Genomic DNA, 15,655 nt, shown 5'->3' with positions numbered 1-15,655 from the left:
CTCTTAAGTAAATGGTCCATATGGGGATTGAATCAACAACCTTGTTATTATAAGCAGCATGCACTAACCAACTGAGCTAATCTCAGGGTCAGTTGGTATTAACTTTCCAATTAAAGTATGTACAAGCTGCGAATTTTCCTCCCACACTAAAAATGACCCAATCAAAATAAACTCATATTAAAACAACAAAACAAAACTGCCTCACATTTTGAAGTGAAAATATTGCTGTCAAATATTCCACTCATTCTTTCTTCCATGAAACACAACATTGTGGTGGGTTGACCCTGGTTGGACACCAGTGCCCACCAAAGGCACTCTATCACTCACCTCCTCAACTGGACAGGGGAGAGAAAATATAATGAAAGGCTTGTGGGTTGAGTTACGGGCACAGAGAGATCACTCACCAGTTATCATCACAAATAAAACAGGCTCAACTTGGGGAGATTAAGTGAATTTATTATCATTCAAATCAGAGTAGGATAATGAGAAATAAAAACTAAACCTTAAGAACATCTTCCCCCCATCCCTCCCTTCCTCCCAGGCTTAACTTCATTTCTGAAATCTCTGCCTCCTCCCTCAAAAGCAACCCAGGTGGAGTGGTGAATGGGGGTTACGGTCAGTTCATCACAGGTTCTCTGACACTCCATCCTCCTCAAGGGAAGGCTCCTCATACTCTTCTCCTGCTCCAGGGGTACCTTTTACAGGAGACAGTCCTTCATGAACTTCTTCAACACGAGTCCTTCCCACAGGATGCAGTTCTTCATGAATTGCTCCAGTGTGGATCCCTTCCACAGGGTGCCATCCTTCAGGAACAGGTTCGTGCATGGGCCTCCCACAGGGTTTCAAGACCTACCAGCAAACCTGCTCCAGTGTGGGCTTCTCTCTCCAGGGGGACACAGGTCCTGCCAGGAGCCTGCTCCAGCATGGGCTTTCCACACTGCTACAGCCTCCTTTGGGCATCCACCTGCTCCAGTGTGGGGTCCTTCATGAGCTGCAGGTGCATCTCTGTTCTACCATGGACCTCCATGGGCTGCAGGGGCACGGCTGCCTCACCATGGTCTGCACCACGGGCTGCAGGGAAATCTCAGCTCTGGTGCCTGCAGCACCTCCTCCCCCTCCTTCCCTACTGACCTTGGTGTCTGCAGAGTTGTTTCTCTCACATATTCTCACTCCTCTTTTCTCTGGCTGCTGTTTCTGTTGTGCAGCAGCTTTTCCCCCTGCTTAAATCTGTTATCCCAGAGGTGCTACCACCTACACTGATGGGCTCAGTCTTGTCAGCAACAGGTCCACCTTGGAGCCGACTGGCACTGGCTCCTCCGTACATAAGTGAAACTTCTGCCAAATTCTCACAGAATTTTGCTAGCTCCCCTGCTAGCAAAACCTGGCCATGCAAACCCAGTACAAACACTAACTCAGAGATGCAGGATATTTTTTTACAACTGTGAATACACTTGTATCATGTAAAAAAGCATCACACAACATAAAGAAATTGTTATAGTTTTTCTGAATATTATTATTCATTGTATTTTTCTGGAATGTTAATCACTTAGCTCTTATGATATAAAATATGAATTAAATGCTCAGGTGAAATGATTCTTAGACTATGTCACAGTAATTGCATAAACAAGGATAGATAAAGTAGATAAAACACCACAGAAGGTGGAAAACATAGACATTGACTTTTCAAACCAAACAACTTTTACAATGTGGAAAACTTGAAAAAGCAATATTAGAAAGACAAGTTGTTTTATGAACAACCAACAGATAGAGAACAGTCAAAACAGAAGACTGGACTTCATCTGTGCAGAAAGTAAAAATGCACATAGAAGTAGGGTGTCACCACACTTTCACACTGCTCTGTCATACAACCCAGCGCACCAAATCTAATCTGTGTACAAGTATGTAACACACAACATGTACTGCTTACTTGTGAAGGGCTTTATAAAGGTAAAAACTGAGGGCCAGCCACTGCTGAGCAAAAAAAATTACTTGACATATCTTGTATTTTATATAGCCAAGAGTTCTGCTTATACATTCTAATCAATGCTCATTTTTCACATTATTACATTAATGATCCCAGATCCTTTTCTGTAGAACTGCTAGCAGCAAGTTCTAGCCTGTGTTCTCTGTGAATCTGACTGTTCTGCAGCTAATAAGACTTTGTTCTTGTCTTCCTTGAATTCCCTTATTAAGAAAAAAACAAACCAAACCAAACCAAAAAAGCAAAAAGAAAAAGACAATCATTTCAATTTTTCAGGATCATATTCTAGTTCCAAAATGTTTGCAATTCTCCTCTAAGCCTGCGTTATAGCATAGACAAATTTAGTGAGTGTACTGTTTCATCCACATCATTTATGAAAATATTGAAAGGTTGAGAAACAGCAATCCAATAGACTGGGGGTAGTGTCTAAGCGGGGAGCGTCTCAAGGGTTTTTTTCAGACTAACTTCTGCTTTGGTTAGAAGCTTGTTAATGTGATTCTTCTGTTAAAGTCCCAAGTCACAGAACCCTAACAGTTAACAGCTTCATAAGTAAGGAAGGTTTGGTTTTAGTTCTATCCTTAAAATTCCATTAAACTTTCCATTCTTCTTCTATTCTCCTGATACTACTTCACTCATTCAGTTACACAAAAGCATAAAAATCTGCCTAGAGGTAAAACATATTTCCGGTGTCCCATTTCTCACATTTACAGCAAATACTTGTACATACATGGACATTAATATAAAAAGTATTATAGAAGTACTAAGCCTTCTGTAATTTCTTTTTACTGTGTTATATCTAGCAGCTTATTAGGGGTTGACAGAAAACACACAGCTCTGCATTACCTTTAGAGCAGCTGTTAGTTCAATCTTTTATGTTCTATAAAACCAAGTAACGAGATAGCCACACAGTAGCAGTTTAGCAAGAGCATGATTTAAAGCAACAATCAGCAGAGGGTTATCCAGCCTTATTAACAAAATTTATCTTATTTACACATTCTAAATAGGTAACACTGGAAAAACTAGGCATGAAATTGCACAGGGTGTCTCTCTATACCTTTTAAAATATATAATTTTTCTATATTACTGCTGGTCCCCACTGTTTGTCCTCCCCATTTGCTCCTCCATCAATTTTGTTGCTTTTTGCCTTACCAGTAGTGGTTTGCGAACAACCAAACCAATCTAATAACTTGCTGCCATAGCAGGAGACAATCCCATGTCCTCTCTTCCCCACAGCAAAAAGTTAATACTTTCTGTCCATTTATCTCACTGAACTAGTTCACATGCAGGTGAAGAGGAACATCAGAGGAGTGCCTGTGTCTGTATAAGGAGGGCCATAAACTCCTGATCTGGAGTGAGTGCATGGCATTAGCCCTTTCAACTCCTAATCAGCTTAGCTTTGCTGTCATGACATACACTGAAGTTCAGCTCCTTCACACTGTTCCATACAAAACCCGTGATCTCATCACCAAGGACTCCATCTTCAGAAAGCTGTGGCCTGGTTTCCTTTTTTTTTTTTTTTACAGTGCCTTACACTGGAGAATCTTAATTTCAGTGGAAATATGGACATAACTACCAGCTAATTAACAGCTAAGAAATACATGACAACAAGTGAAGTTATGCCTTAAAAGCATTTTATTTTCCTGAAGTATAAGGTGGGGGAGGGAAATCACTAACTTTTATTTTGGTTGTTTTGATAAGATAATTTACAATCAAAGACAAAAGTGGACAAGAAAGGGAAGATGAATTGACACAGAATATTAGTGACTTATACTCAAAATTCAAGGCATTGCAGGGCTTACATGAAAGTTCCCCTACTTGCTCAGTATTTAACCCAGCCCCTGAAGACTAACTAGATACTACAATTCCATACAAGTGCTTTCCTCTGCTCTTAGACTGCAGCAGGAAAGTATTGCAGATAAAGCCCCAGAAAGGCAAGGAAGGGCCAAGAGGCTGCAGTGAATGCTAGGTCACAACATTAAATCCCATCGTACTTTCAGATTTTATCGCCCATGGAGGACTATCTTTGGCAACTCCTATATACAATCAGCAAGAAGCTTTCTGAGAAAAGGCAGGAAGGTATTTTTGGAAAAAAAATCAAGTAAGAAATTGAACAGATTAAAAACTGCACTCATATTTGTCAGCCACTTCTTCAAACAGCAGTCAGCTCAATTTCCCTTCTGAATTACTACACAGGGCAAGCACTTTAAAACAACAACAACAAAAATATTTAATACTCAGAAAACTGAGGTAGAAACTGCTTCATCTCACAGACTTCTTTCATCATGAAACCATATTGGTTCCCTAATTTCCAATACGATGTTGATCCAGCATACTACATAAAACATATGAGTCTCTTAATCATTGACCATATTACCATTATCACAGAATCACATTATGTGGGAATACATATTATTTTATCTGTCACTGATTCAATCCTTCTCTAAGAACTCTCTTTACAATAGTTTTGTGCAATTTTTGAAAAGAAAAGGAAAAACCCAAACTAGACAAATAAAGTAATTAATTATGGAATCAAAGAGTAAAAACTACGATTTTCTCAATCAACAAAATGGCCAAAGATGGGAACTTTTGCTACCATTTAATTATGATATGTTAGCAAGAGGGCTAGAACAGAAAAGTCTTACGCTCAATCAAGGTTAGATTCATACAATTTGAAATACATAGTATATGTCAGAGTAAATATAATAAGCAAACATTTTGAATGTAGTAAATTGCTTACGCCATTACAGCAAAGGACAAGTAACTAATAAGAAAAATCTGTGATCTATAAGACCATCTACATGCACAGTGCATCTCACGCCAGCACAGTTACCCATACTGTGTGGCACTGCAGTACAGTGAGATATGAGGATTCAGGTAAGGATTAAAGACATCTACAATTTAGGTTTACAAATATAAGCGAGGTGTTTAAACCCACACTGGAGTAAAAGGAAATACAGCATGGAATTACCATGGTTTACCAGTGCCAACTGAGATGTCCTGAGATATCACATTTGGATACCTGCCTATTCCATCAGCTGCTGCTTCAGCAAGCAGACATCCTCTCCAAGACCCATGCTACGTCTGACACTGCATGCGGCAGACAGTTCAGAGAAACCCTGACATAAAGAGGCAATGAAATGGCAATAACCTATGTGTTTAAAGAAATGTGTTACACCACTAGTCAATACAGCCAGAAGACCCAGGGAGTTATTCAAGGTGATCAACAAATAGCCTTCTAATTTAGGATCAGCCAATCACAGAGCTGAGTAGCAGCTGAGGAGCAGACAGCGTAACTTAGTTTCTTGAACTGCATGAGATGCCAAAAATACAGGCAACTGAATCCTATCCAAAGTCTACTGCCAAACTTGTCTTCAACAAGTAAGTGCTCATGGACTTTATTAAAACTAACAGACACAATTACAGAAGTAATTGTGTCTCCCTTGCAGAGAGGTTCCCCATCTAATTTATTTGCCTCAGATATAAGGAATGATGGAAAATGCAGGGGTTAGAGCACTGACTGTAACTGTGCACATTTTCGAAAACGTGTAAGAGTCTAAAAACTAGTAACAAGAGAAACTTCACAGAAAGTGGAGCATATTGACAGGCAGGAACGCAACTTTCCCCTTGCTTCCCCTGGCAACAGCAAGGCTGACATGAAAAAGCTGAGAAAGGAGCAACTTGGGCCACAACGCATCTTACTGTGTACAGCAAAACTAACAACCCCAGTCTGTACCCAAGGCTAATCTTCTCTTCTAACAGAGGAATCAGTCAGGTCCTGTGTATACCAGACAACCACTTGAAGACTCAAGTGGAGACTTCACAGACAGACATGAAACAGAGCTCCTAAGTAGAGAAACTTTATTAATATTCATCTTGAATCATGGTGGAAAAAAAGGATTGCTATTCTGTATTGAAATGATAAGGGAGATCAACCAGATTATCAACTCAAAGATTTCAATGCCAGAAGAAAACTAAGAGATAAGGAAAGCCAATCCGTTGCATTAGGAACTGAGCCAGTTTGGCATCTCAAAGCTTTTCAACCTGTATATAACTCAAAGCCCAAGGGAGAAAATTAGTCTGGTTTATATAAATATTTGCCACCTTACAAAGATAATCTCATCAGAAAGTCTGTCTCAATTTATTACTGCTGTCCAGAAAACAGAGAAGACAGTAAAAAAAGCCATGGAAATTTCCAACAGGCAATATCAGCTAACCCAGTTCTCAAATTACCACAAATTTTATGCCCAGAAAAGACTCTGGACCATCCAGATAAAACACTGGTTGAGACACAGCCATCAGCTTGACCGAGCCAGATACCCTGAATTATTATAGAGAAGAAAATGCAGAACTCCTCCATGAAACAGCAAGGTGATCATCAGAGCCTTTTTTGTAGAAGGCCTTCCTCATCCAAAACCCATCATGGTTTGAGGCAGATCCCAAAAACTAGCTTATAGATGGCTATAGAGCCTTACAGATCAGAGGCAGGACACACACATTGCCCAACATTAGGGGGGAATATCCTTCTTTGTATTTGTTTACTGCACCTGGAAGCAAGCACTAACACAAAGCACAAGAGCTGGCTGTCCAGTAGTGTAACTCTTCAGCTCTCTTCCTTACCATGACTGAAAAACTACCTACGACTTCTTGAAAACAGAAAACTTGTATCTCCCCTAGACACTCTGCGATACACAGTCATATCTGTAACACTTCTAAAGTCATCATAATACCATCTTGCTGCAGATGCAGGCAAGTCACATTTCCCTTAGGTTAAACAAAAACGAGTTACTCTGCTTTCCTGAAGAAAAACAGTTGAAAAGAAGGGAAGCCTAAACCACCAGTTTAACAATCAATCATCGGCTTAAAAATGTAGAAGGGGATTAAATGAGTAAATGAAAAAAACATGGCTCAGAATTGACACATTGCCGCTACACATTCATTTGTATCAAAGCTGTAATTGGTTCCTTATTTGTGATGTTGGAGTCTAATCAGAGCTCCTTCCAAGAGTCTAGTTTCTTGTCTAACTAATATTTTGAAATTTCTCTCATATATATTTCTAAAAGCCAGGGTTTTTTTAATTTGTGATAACAAGTAGTAAGATTTCCTAAGATTTCCAATAAGCTTTGACTGATTTTAAATTACAAAATACTCATATTCTAAGTAAAACATCCCTCCAATTGTTATTTTGTCTGAAGCAGGCAAAAATTACTTTTTTCATTCATTCCCTAACTAGAAATTGCATATTATTAAAGAAATTCAGAAAACTATCTCGGTTTTCCTTGACTACCTGTGACAAACTACTTCTCATAAAATTTGAGAAAACAAAGTTTGGTGAAGTAGCAGAAACAAGCCTTTTTCTTTGAAAAAAGTTACATCTCCTGCTACTAGCCCTTCTCATACTGTAGTCACCTCCCTGTAGTAAACAGCTACAAGATCCTCAGGGAAGGTGGTTTTTCAGTGGACAAAGTGACAGGTGTTGTGTTCTTTTGTTAGAAGCAGACAAAATTCTGGTTTATGTGGTTTTTTTTTCTTCTCTGTGAGCGTACTTAAGAAAAAAGAGTATTTCACAGCTAGAGTGATGAGTGCCCACCTTGAAGTCTCATACGCTTCCAAGAAGTTCCAGCTCTCAGACATAGCTGGGGTCAAATTGCCATCACCTGTTCATGAATCATTCCCGGAGCTCCCTCTTCTCTTAAGTCTTCCATAGACAGGTTTTGCAACACCTGGATATAAGATAATGTTAACATACAGTTCATAGAGAGACTAGCTCCCTGCTCACTAGGAAACAGGATGGGGCCTCTGTTCACAGGCACAGAGTACCTTGTCAGATCAGAAGTTCTGCAATGAATTCAAAAAGCCTCCTCCCTATTATAAGTGTAGCTCTCCCCAGTCAGTGAATAAATATAAAATAATTACTGAGTATTGGATTGGGCCTACCAAGTGCTCTGACTAAAGAAAAACACAAAATCAAAGTTTTCAACTGGAGAAAATTAAGTTTAGATAAGCTATGTTTGGGAGCAAGATCTTGAAGTGTTGCAAAATGTATGACACAGGCCCGACTCAATAACAATGAAAACAGAATCCAAAAATTAAGGAAGCAGACAGATCATACATAGCCAGTGGTGACCTGCAGCAACTAACACTGGACTCCAACAAACAAGATGGGAAGAGACATGTGCCTGGAAGAGTTTAAGAGAAAACCAAAGGACTTAACCCATCCAGCCACATGCAGCAAGCAGCTATCAATGAAGACTCCTCAAGCTTCCTGAGAATGAAAAGAATCATCAACAACTCAGCCTAGTTCACCAGGACAGTAATCACCTATTGATTCCTTGTAGCAAACTCATGCTTTGGACAGAAATTATCAAGTTGCAAAATGAAACATAATCAAATAAATTACTTATCTTTAGAAGAAACTACAGATTATAGAAGACTTTGACTATCCAGGAAGAGCTAAAAATCCTAGTAGCAGACTTACAGATCCTTTCAGAACTAGCAAACAAAGAAAACACTGAAGAAAAACTCCTGGATACATGAGCTAAACACTCTAAACTTGGCACACATAGAGCACACATGCTGCTGCAGCACAGAGGCTACATGTAACTGTCAAGATGGCAAAAGGTTAATTTCTGGAGTTGAATCAGCAAGGAGGGTACTAAAGTAACAACAAAGAACAGAATGGAAGAGTGCTGGTAAAAAGACATTCTGTTCAAATTGAGCACACTGTGAGGGCACAGAACCAGCATAATAAAACAGGCTTCTTCCTCCAACTTATGTACTAGTGTTTAGAAGTACCAAGGAAGACGTGTGATAAAATAGCAAATCTTCATCCATGCTGCTGATGATTCAGAACAACTTGTTTTCCCAGACCAAAGGAAGTTATAAGCACAACTACTACAGGAAAAAAATGTAAACAAACTGTGAATTAAAATTTGGAATTCTCTCAAGTATTTTTCCACAGATGGAGTCAGAAATAAAACAAAGGACAACTCTACCTAAAAGTGCAACCTGATTCAGTGGTAACATGAAATGATTAAAAATAATAGGACACAGTGCCTAGAAATTAGTGAAAGTGAAAAAGAAGCTTCAACATATTAGGAATGGTAACACTGTTCGTAACAGCATAGTCTCACTATTTGGAGACAGAACAGACGGGCGGATGATACTCTGAGCTGCCCTTCAAAGGAATGCCTTTCTCACCACTTACTGTCCTTTCAGGACTCCAAGGCCATTAGACTCAGCAGGGTAAAGCTAGCTTTTCGACTCTGGAACCACCCTAAACTAGAGTGAAAGAAAACACTTGCTTTTGAACTTGCAGGGACAACACTTCTGTTCACTACTAAGCTAAGACTCTTATTTCTTACCTTCAAAACCAAAATCAAATAAACAAAAAGCACTTCAGAAGGGAAGGCGGACCCTATTTTCTAGGATCTCCAACAGAACACCTGCTATTTAGCTACATATATCTGCCTAATACAGTCTCACCTCCTGCAAAAGAGGATGTTCCTTGTTAACGAAGGGTAGTGCTCTTAATGCAAAGAGCATCCAACATCCATCTAGGCTACGATGACACGTAACAGAAGCTCAGGTAGAACTGCAGACCCCAGAGCTGTGGAGCAGAGATCTGCAATCCAGAACAATAGCAAAGGCACCCATATTTGAAAAACAAAGTAAGTCCTGGAACTCAGACAGCCTCAGCTAATCCTGTTCACTTGCAGTGCTCTGTCCTGCCCTATCTCGGGTATATATTAGGTATATTAGTCTGACAGTAACTATGTTTCTCTTGCTCCTATCAGGAGCCTGAGGTGCCTGAGCAAAGGTAAACAGCACCAGACAGCACTTTTTTGGTGCTAGATGTCAAAACTCCTAGTGAGCCCAGAGTTGGTTTACAAGCCTTGAAAAGGTTCAAATTACTACTATGTCCAAGAAAAAAAACAATTTCAAATCAGGATGGGCAAGTTGCTGTTTATATCTTTAAAATACTTTAAATATACTTAAGTTCCACCAGCTACAGCAGCCGTTTGCTCTCATGCCCATCTGTAATCAAGGTGAATGTTACAAAGTATCAAGGGGCTCTGACTGCAGTAAGATTCAAAGAGAACCAGAAAGAAGAGTCAAAGTTTTATGCATAGTTTAATGGTCACATGAAAAAAGACCTCCAAAGCCACCTCCTCTGGTGAACTGCCACTGACAGTAATTTGTGGAATGGTCAGTTTCACAAGAGTCCTATAACGTAACAGTTGAAGAAAAGTGCTATATTAAATTCTTCTCCTGGGGCTTGGCAAATACCAATGCTTGCCTGGAAATCCACATCTAGAATGCCCTCATGAATGAAAACTCCATCAAGTCCATGGAAATGGGACCCAGTCCTGGCATCTTCAGTGAGTTTTCACTTGCTTAAGGCTCTAAGTGATAAAAACTGGCCAGGTGAAGAGGAGTGAAGATGATGTGGATCACACTCTCTTTTGAAGAGGTCAAATCCCATATCTAACCCAGTAGATTCAGCTAAGAGAGAATCTTGAGAGATGTCTCCGAGAAACGAGGGCGAGCTTTACCTGCCTTCTGATCCAGTACAGGCTTCTCGCTCCTTTCACAAAGGTCAGACATCCTCAGCTGTCATACAGAAGCTGAGAGGACACTCATTTCATACAACACTAGTGAGTGTCTTGCACTGAATTATAAGAGGGTGAGAAGAGTTTCCAAGAAAATCCCTCTAGAATCGATCATTACAATCCCAGGCCCTAAACAGGTACAAAAGTAATGTCTCTTGGGTATACTCTTATGCAAAATATCCCCTTGAATGGATATTGCCACCACAGATGAAACACAATTCAAAGCTGGCAGGTTTAAGTACTATCAGAGATACAAGACTAAAACAAAAAGCAGAGAAAATATTTTCCAGTCTGGAAGGGAAAAAGCAACCTAGTATCCAGAACTAAAAAAGGACCAGAAGACGAGAAAAAAGTAAAACAAACAAAAAAAATGTTATCAAGGAATTTTAGATTATTTCTTGCTCTTATCTCGTCTAACAAAGCCAAAAGTACTACAAAGTGGTTTGGGTGGGATTTTTTAGTGTTTTTTTTGTTTGGTTGTTTTTTTGTGTTTTGGTGGGGTTTTTCTTTTTGTATCAGAACAACTGGACACACTACAAAGTGACTCAACATTATATCAGCTCTGCACTTTCACCTTGGGATCAGTGTATCTTGATTTCATCCTTCAAAATGTATCAGTTGCATAGATGTGTCATCTGAGTGACATAGAAAAAGTTCACTATCTCTTGCAGTCAGTTACTTATCTCGACAATTTCAGTTACTGACACCAATCAACACGTTTAGTATAGTCCTTATATTTGTGTAACACTGCATTTTTAAACTGGGGTCATTGTAGGGCAAACTGGGAAGTGCAAATACATAACAAGTGCCAAAAGTAAGAAACTAAGAGTAGAAATAACAATAAAAATTAGGTTACTCATCTCTTAAAGAACTCTTCTTGATCCAACAGGTGACCATTTCCACTACAAGAAACTTTTCCAGAAAATCCGGTCTTCTACACCCAAAAACATTTCCTTCAGCCTGGAGGCAAACACCCTCCTCAAAGCTGGCAAGCAGCAAAACTGGAAGTGTGACCACCATGATCCTTTGGAATTTTTCAGAAGAAGATGAGACTGTAAACATATCCTTCAAGTGAGCATGAGGTACTATGGTAAAAATCTTAGTAAGCTATCTTTTCCCAGAAACTAAGGATAGGAGGTTAACCCATACTTGACATAGTACTTGGCCACTGGTCCCTTGGCCAGGGACCTCTCCAAACAATGGGGATTTGAGTTCAAAAGCTGAATTCTAATCTGTCTAAAAAGTGCCCAGTCCCATCATTTTAATGGCAACTAAAATAGAAGATTATGGGGATACAGAAGTATACTGGAGTCACAACTAATTTAATATGAAAAAAAAGTGCTATTTACAGGAAAAAATTTAAATTTTGTAATTTGACTTTATTTGGTTAAATATCAATAAATTTGTAACATTCTAGTGATATACTATACAGATGTATAGTTGACTAAAGCAAATGAAAAGATGCAGTATGACACAGGTACCACACTGCGACCATGGAGTACACATTTCATCTCTGGGAAACTTTACAAAAACTACCAGCTTAACAAAAAAGACACACAAAACAAAACCCAAGCCACAAAACACTTTCTGTTGAGATGAAGTATGAACAAACTTTAGCAGCTACAGACATGGATGTGACTCTAGCATTACACTACCACAGATGGCTTTTCAAAATTCGTTTTTACATTAGGATTTGTGACAAGCAATTTTTTTATTCTAAATAGTTTCCAGAACAACGCCTGACAAGACATCTCTCAGATTCTTACTGAACTCTTGATCTTTTAATGCAAACATACTTTGGATAACGCTGATCATGATGCAGTGCTGACAATGAGCAGATCCCTAAACATAGAGCCCTTGACTTTTAAAATATATATATATATGTATTAACTACACTATACACAGGTTCCGTTTCCTCTCTTCACAGAGTTTATCATGCACTCCCACTAATTCTATTCCCCCCCTTGCACCATATATCCTCTCCTTCCTAAGCAAAACTGCCACTCCCATTCCCTGACCTGCCTTGTGCTCTTTAGGTTCCTCAACCAAATGGTTTTCTTTCTTTTTTTCAGAAGAGAGAGAAAATTCAAGAACTATTGTGAAAATTACAGGCTATGTATGATCCAAAGATTAGAAATGCAAAATAATTGGTTCTGGTAAAAGACAGGCCTAACACTTTTCCTATAGATCTTGCTGTTGCTGACAGGAAATCAATGTAAGCAGGGGAAGGAAAAGTGAAGCTCTGGTGGCTCATTAACAGAAGTTATGTTGTTTCAGTTACCCTAAAAAGACACAGAGTTAGGTCCTTCCCCACCACATCAGTGAGACCCACATGAGGAAGCAGATACTTCGCACTCCAATGGAAGAAAATCCATGTTCATGTATCTATCAAATATACACAAAAGAAAATGGCACTAAAACTGCCCACTTTATAGGGCCAGCTCTCCGATGGGATGATATCATAAGAAGATATATTTTGGGATGAAGGACTGGACATAATTGATGAGAGTTTTCCAGTGTTTTCAAAGACTGACAAGTCAATAGCCACATATTTCGGGTAGGTCAAAACAAACTGTCTGGATAGAGCATGACAGGTGCACCTTTCCTAATGGCTAAAGACACAGTCTTGGAATCAGAGGATCTGCTTCACTACAGCCTATTGCCTAACCTTCCCAAGGTCATTTTTCATGACACTTGACAAATAAAACATCTAGTATTTGATTCACTTCCCACATTCACAATAATGTAAAACAGGGTTACGGTGGAATTAAGTTTATAAACCTGTGTAGGAAAATCAAGCCTGATCTTTGTCCCCAAGGAAGGAACTGACTGAGTTAAATGCTTATTTAAACTTGCTCCAGTCATTAAAATACCTCTGATCAGATTTTCCTGAAAGTAAAATTAGAAATTTTCTTTATAATCTACTATCATAATTCAGGATGTAAGATTATTCAAATTTATTATTTTGACATAATGCTCAGGGGACAAGGTAGTTTAAGCTGGCAACAAGATATGTAAAGACTTTCATCTCCAGACTACAGCCTGAGCAGAATCCAAACTGGATAACTTCTGCTAAAGCTGAACAACATTGTTGAAAAGTAGTCTGCAAAGAACAGAAAAACTGAATTGTCCCTTCTCCTCATAAACTATGAGGAAGCAGGCAGTCTCAATCCTGTTCCTAGTTGGCAGCAATAGGAATCTTCACAAAGGCAAGAGGAGGAATATCTCTCTCAGAGAGTTTTTCTAGGTCAAAGCTAAGGTTCAGCGGCTGGAAATCAGTACTGGAAATCTTGCACTGCTGCTGACTTTCTAGAAAAAAAGAAGATTTCATTCAGAAATCCGTCAGCCTGGCACTGTTTACATAGGCAGCAATGTCACAACAAAGCCTGTACAGAACCTCCCTGTAGTTAGCAAATGATTTAAATACCTTAATATTACTACGCTGGTGTAGACTGCTAACCTGGAATTACCGCACAGCCCAGGAAGACCTTACTCCTGTGCAGCTTGATGCCACTAGTAACGTAAGCAAGATACAGCAATGTATGCTCACTAACAGAAGTGCAATGCAACTTTCCAGAGCAAACAGCCTTACTTGTGTCTTGCAACACTGTAGGTACTCATGCACATCCCTCAATACTGTTCAAGACAGTATTTCAAGCAAAGAGTGAGGTTACAACAGCAACGCTTTATCTACTCTTTTGTATATCCTAAACTTTTTTTTAGTACTATGGTAGTTGCACAGGGAGCATTCGAAGCATGGCTCGAGAAGCTTACATCTTGGTATTCACAGAAAGAGCTTGCTGGCCGTAAGGCAACACCGGGCAGATACACTGTGGGAAATTTTTTGCTTGGGTATCACTGACTTGGGTGGGCCCCTGAGCGCTACAAGGCAAACAGCTTCACTGCAGGATTCACCCTCACAGCTCACCCCAAGCAGCCCACACTTTCCCAGGAGGGCAAGGCTGTGATTCCCAGGCCTGGCTGTGATCAAGATGAACTTTTTTCCACCAGAGACACCTGAACAGTGGGAAAACGCCACCAAGCTCCTGAGAAGACTGGACTAGGCACCTTCATTGGATCCCATCTCAACGACGGCCTCACAACCCTCGTGCCGGGCGAAGGCCGGCAAACTGCTCCGCTGCCCATTGCTTGGGAGTGATGCCGACATCCATTTTGGGAGTGGGAGAGCCCAGCACTGATGGCAAAGTTTAGGGCCCTGTCCGAAGTTTGGGGGCACCGCAAGATGAGCGAAGTGAGGACTGACTAACACACACGTACAAACACACGCTGGCCGAGCTGCGAGGTCCGCGCCGCTGACCGGGCGAACGGCACCCGGCGCCCCTCGCCCCGCCGGCGGCGGAGCGGCCACCCCGCGCCCTCGGCCCGCCGGGCCAGGGGACGAGGAGCAAGTTCGGGTGGCACAGAACTCCTCCCTGGGGTCTGGGGCAGGGCAGGCCCGGCGCGGTCCCCGCCGAGCCCGGCCCCGCCGCACGGCCCGGCCGCGGCTCGGCCTCGGCGCAACGGCCGCCGCCGGCACCGGACCGGGAGCGCGGAGCTGCCGAGGGGCTCCAGCAGGGACTCCCCCGCCGCCCCCGGAGCGGCGGCGCTGCCCACCTGTGCCCCCGCCCGCCTCCTCCGCCCCTCAGCGGGCGGCTGGGGGCGGGCGGGGGCCCCGGGGCGGATGGCGGGGCCGGTGCCACCGCCCCCCGCCCGAGCGGAGCGGGCCGGCAGCGCCGTGGCGCAGCAGCGCCTGCCCGGCCCTGGGGAGGCGGGGGGCGCCGGGGCCGGCGGAGTCCTCGCCCAGGAGCCGCCGCGCCAGCGGGAGGAGAGGGCAGCCGGGAGGGGGACTCGGACATCGCGGCCAAAGCTGCTCCCTCCCCTCCCGCCCAGTTACCTGCTTCCCGGGGACACTTTGGAGACGCCTCCAACATCGGCAAACACCAAAGAGAACTGACCCCGCCGCCGCGGCGGCCGCCGGCGGCCCCAACCACTGCGCTCCCCCCCTTTCGTGAAGATCGGAAGGTTAGTACATCCTACTAACCTTTCGATCTTCACGAAAGGTTAG

General features: G+C 41.7%; 1 protein-coding gene across 3 annotated transcripts in view; it reads right to left on the bottom strand.

Moving 5' to 3' along the window:
- STAU2 (staufen double-stranded RNA binding protein 2) overlaps window positions 1–15,594 on the bottom strand; it is a 170,551-nt gene extending 154,957 nt beyond the window's left edge. For all 3 annotated transcript variants that reach the window (XM_027694066.1, XM_027694138.1, XM_027694222.1), the window contains exon 1: window positions 15,485–15,594. The gene's annotated coding sequence lies outside the window, so the exon portion shown is untranslated. The remainder of the gene's footprint in view (window positions 1–15,484) is intronic.
- Window positions 15,595–15,655: the final 61 nt, after the last annotated feature.

Source organism: Neopelma chrysocephalum, unplaced genomic scaffold (assembly GCF_003984885.1).
Source record: "Neopelma chrysocephalum unplaced genomic scaffold, ASM398488v2 Primary Assembly neopelma1_22, whole genome shotgun sequence".
NCBI classification, from domain to species: Eukaryota; Metazoa; Chordata; class Aves; order Passeriformes; family Pipridae; genus Neopelma; species Neopelma chrysocephalum.
Note: the sequence above shows the minus strand (reverse complement) of the source record. Positions and strands in the feature narration are given on the sequence as shown.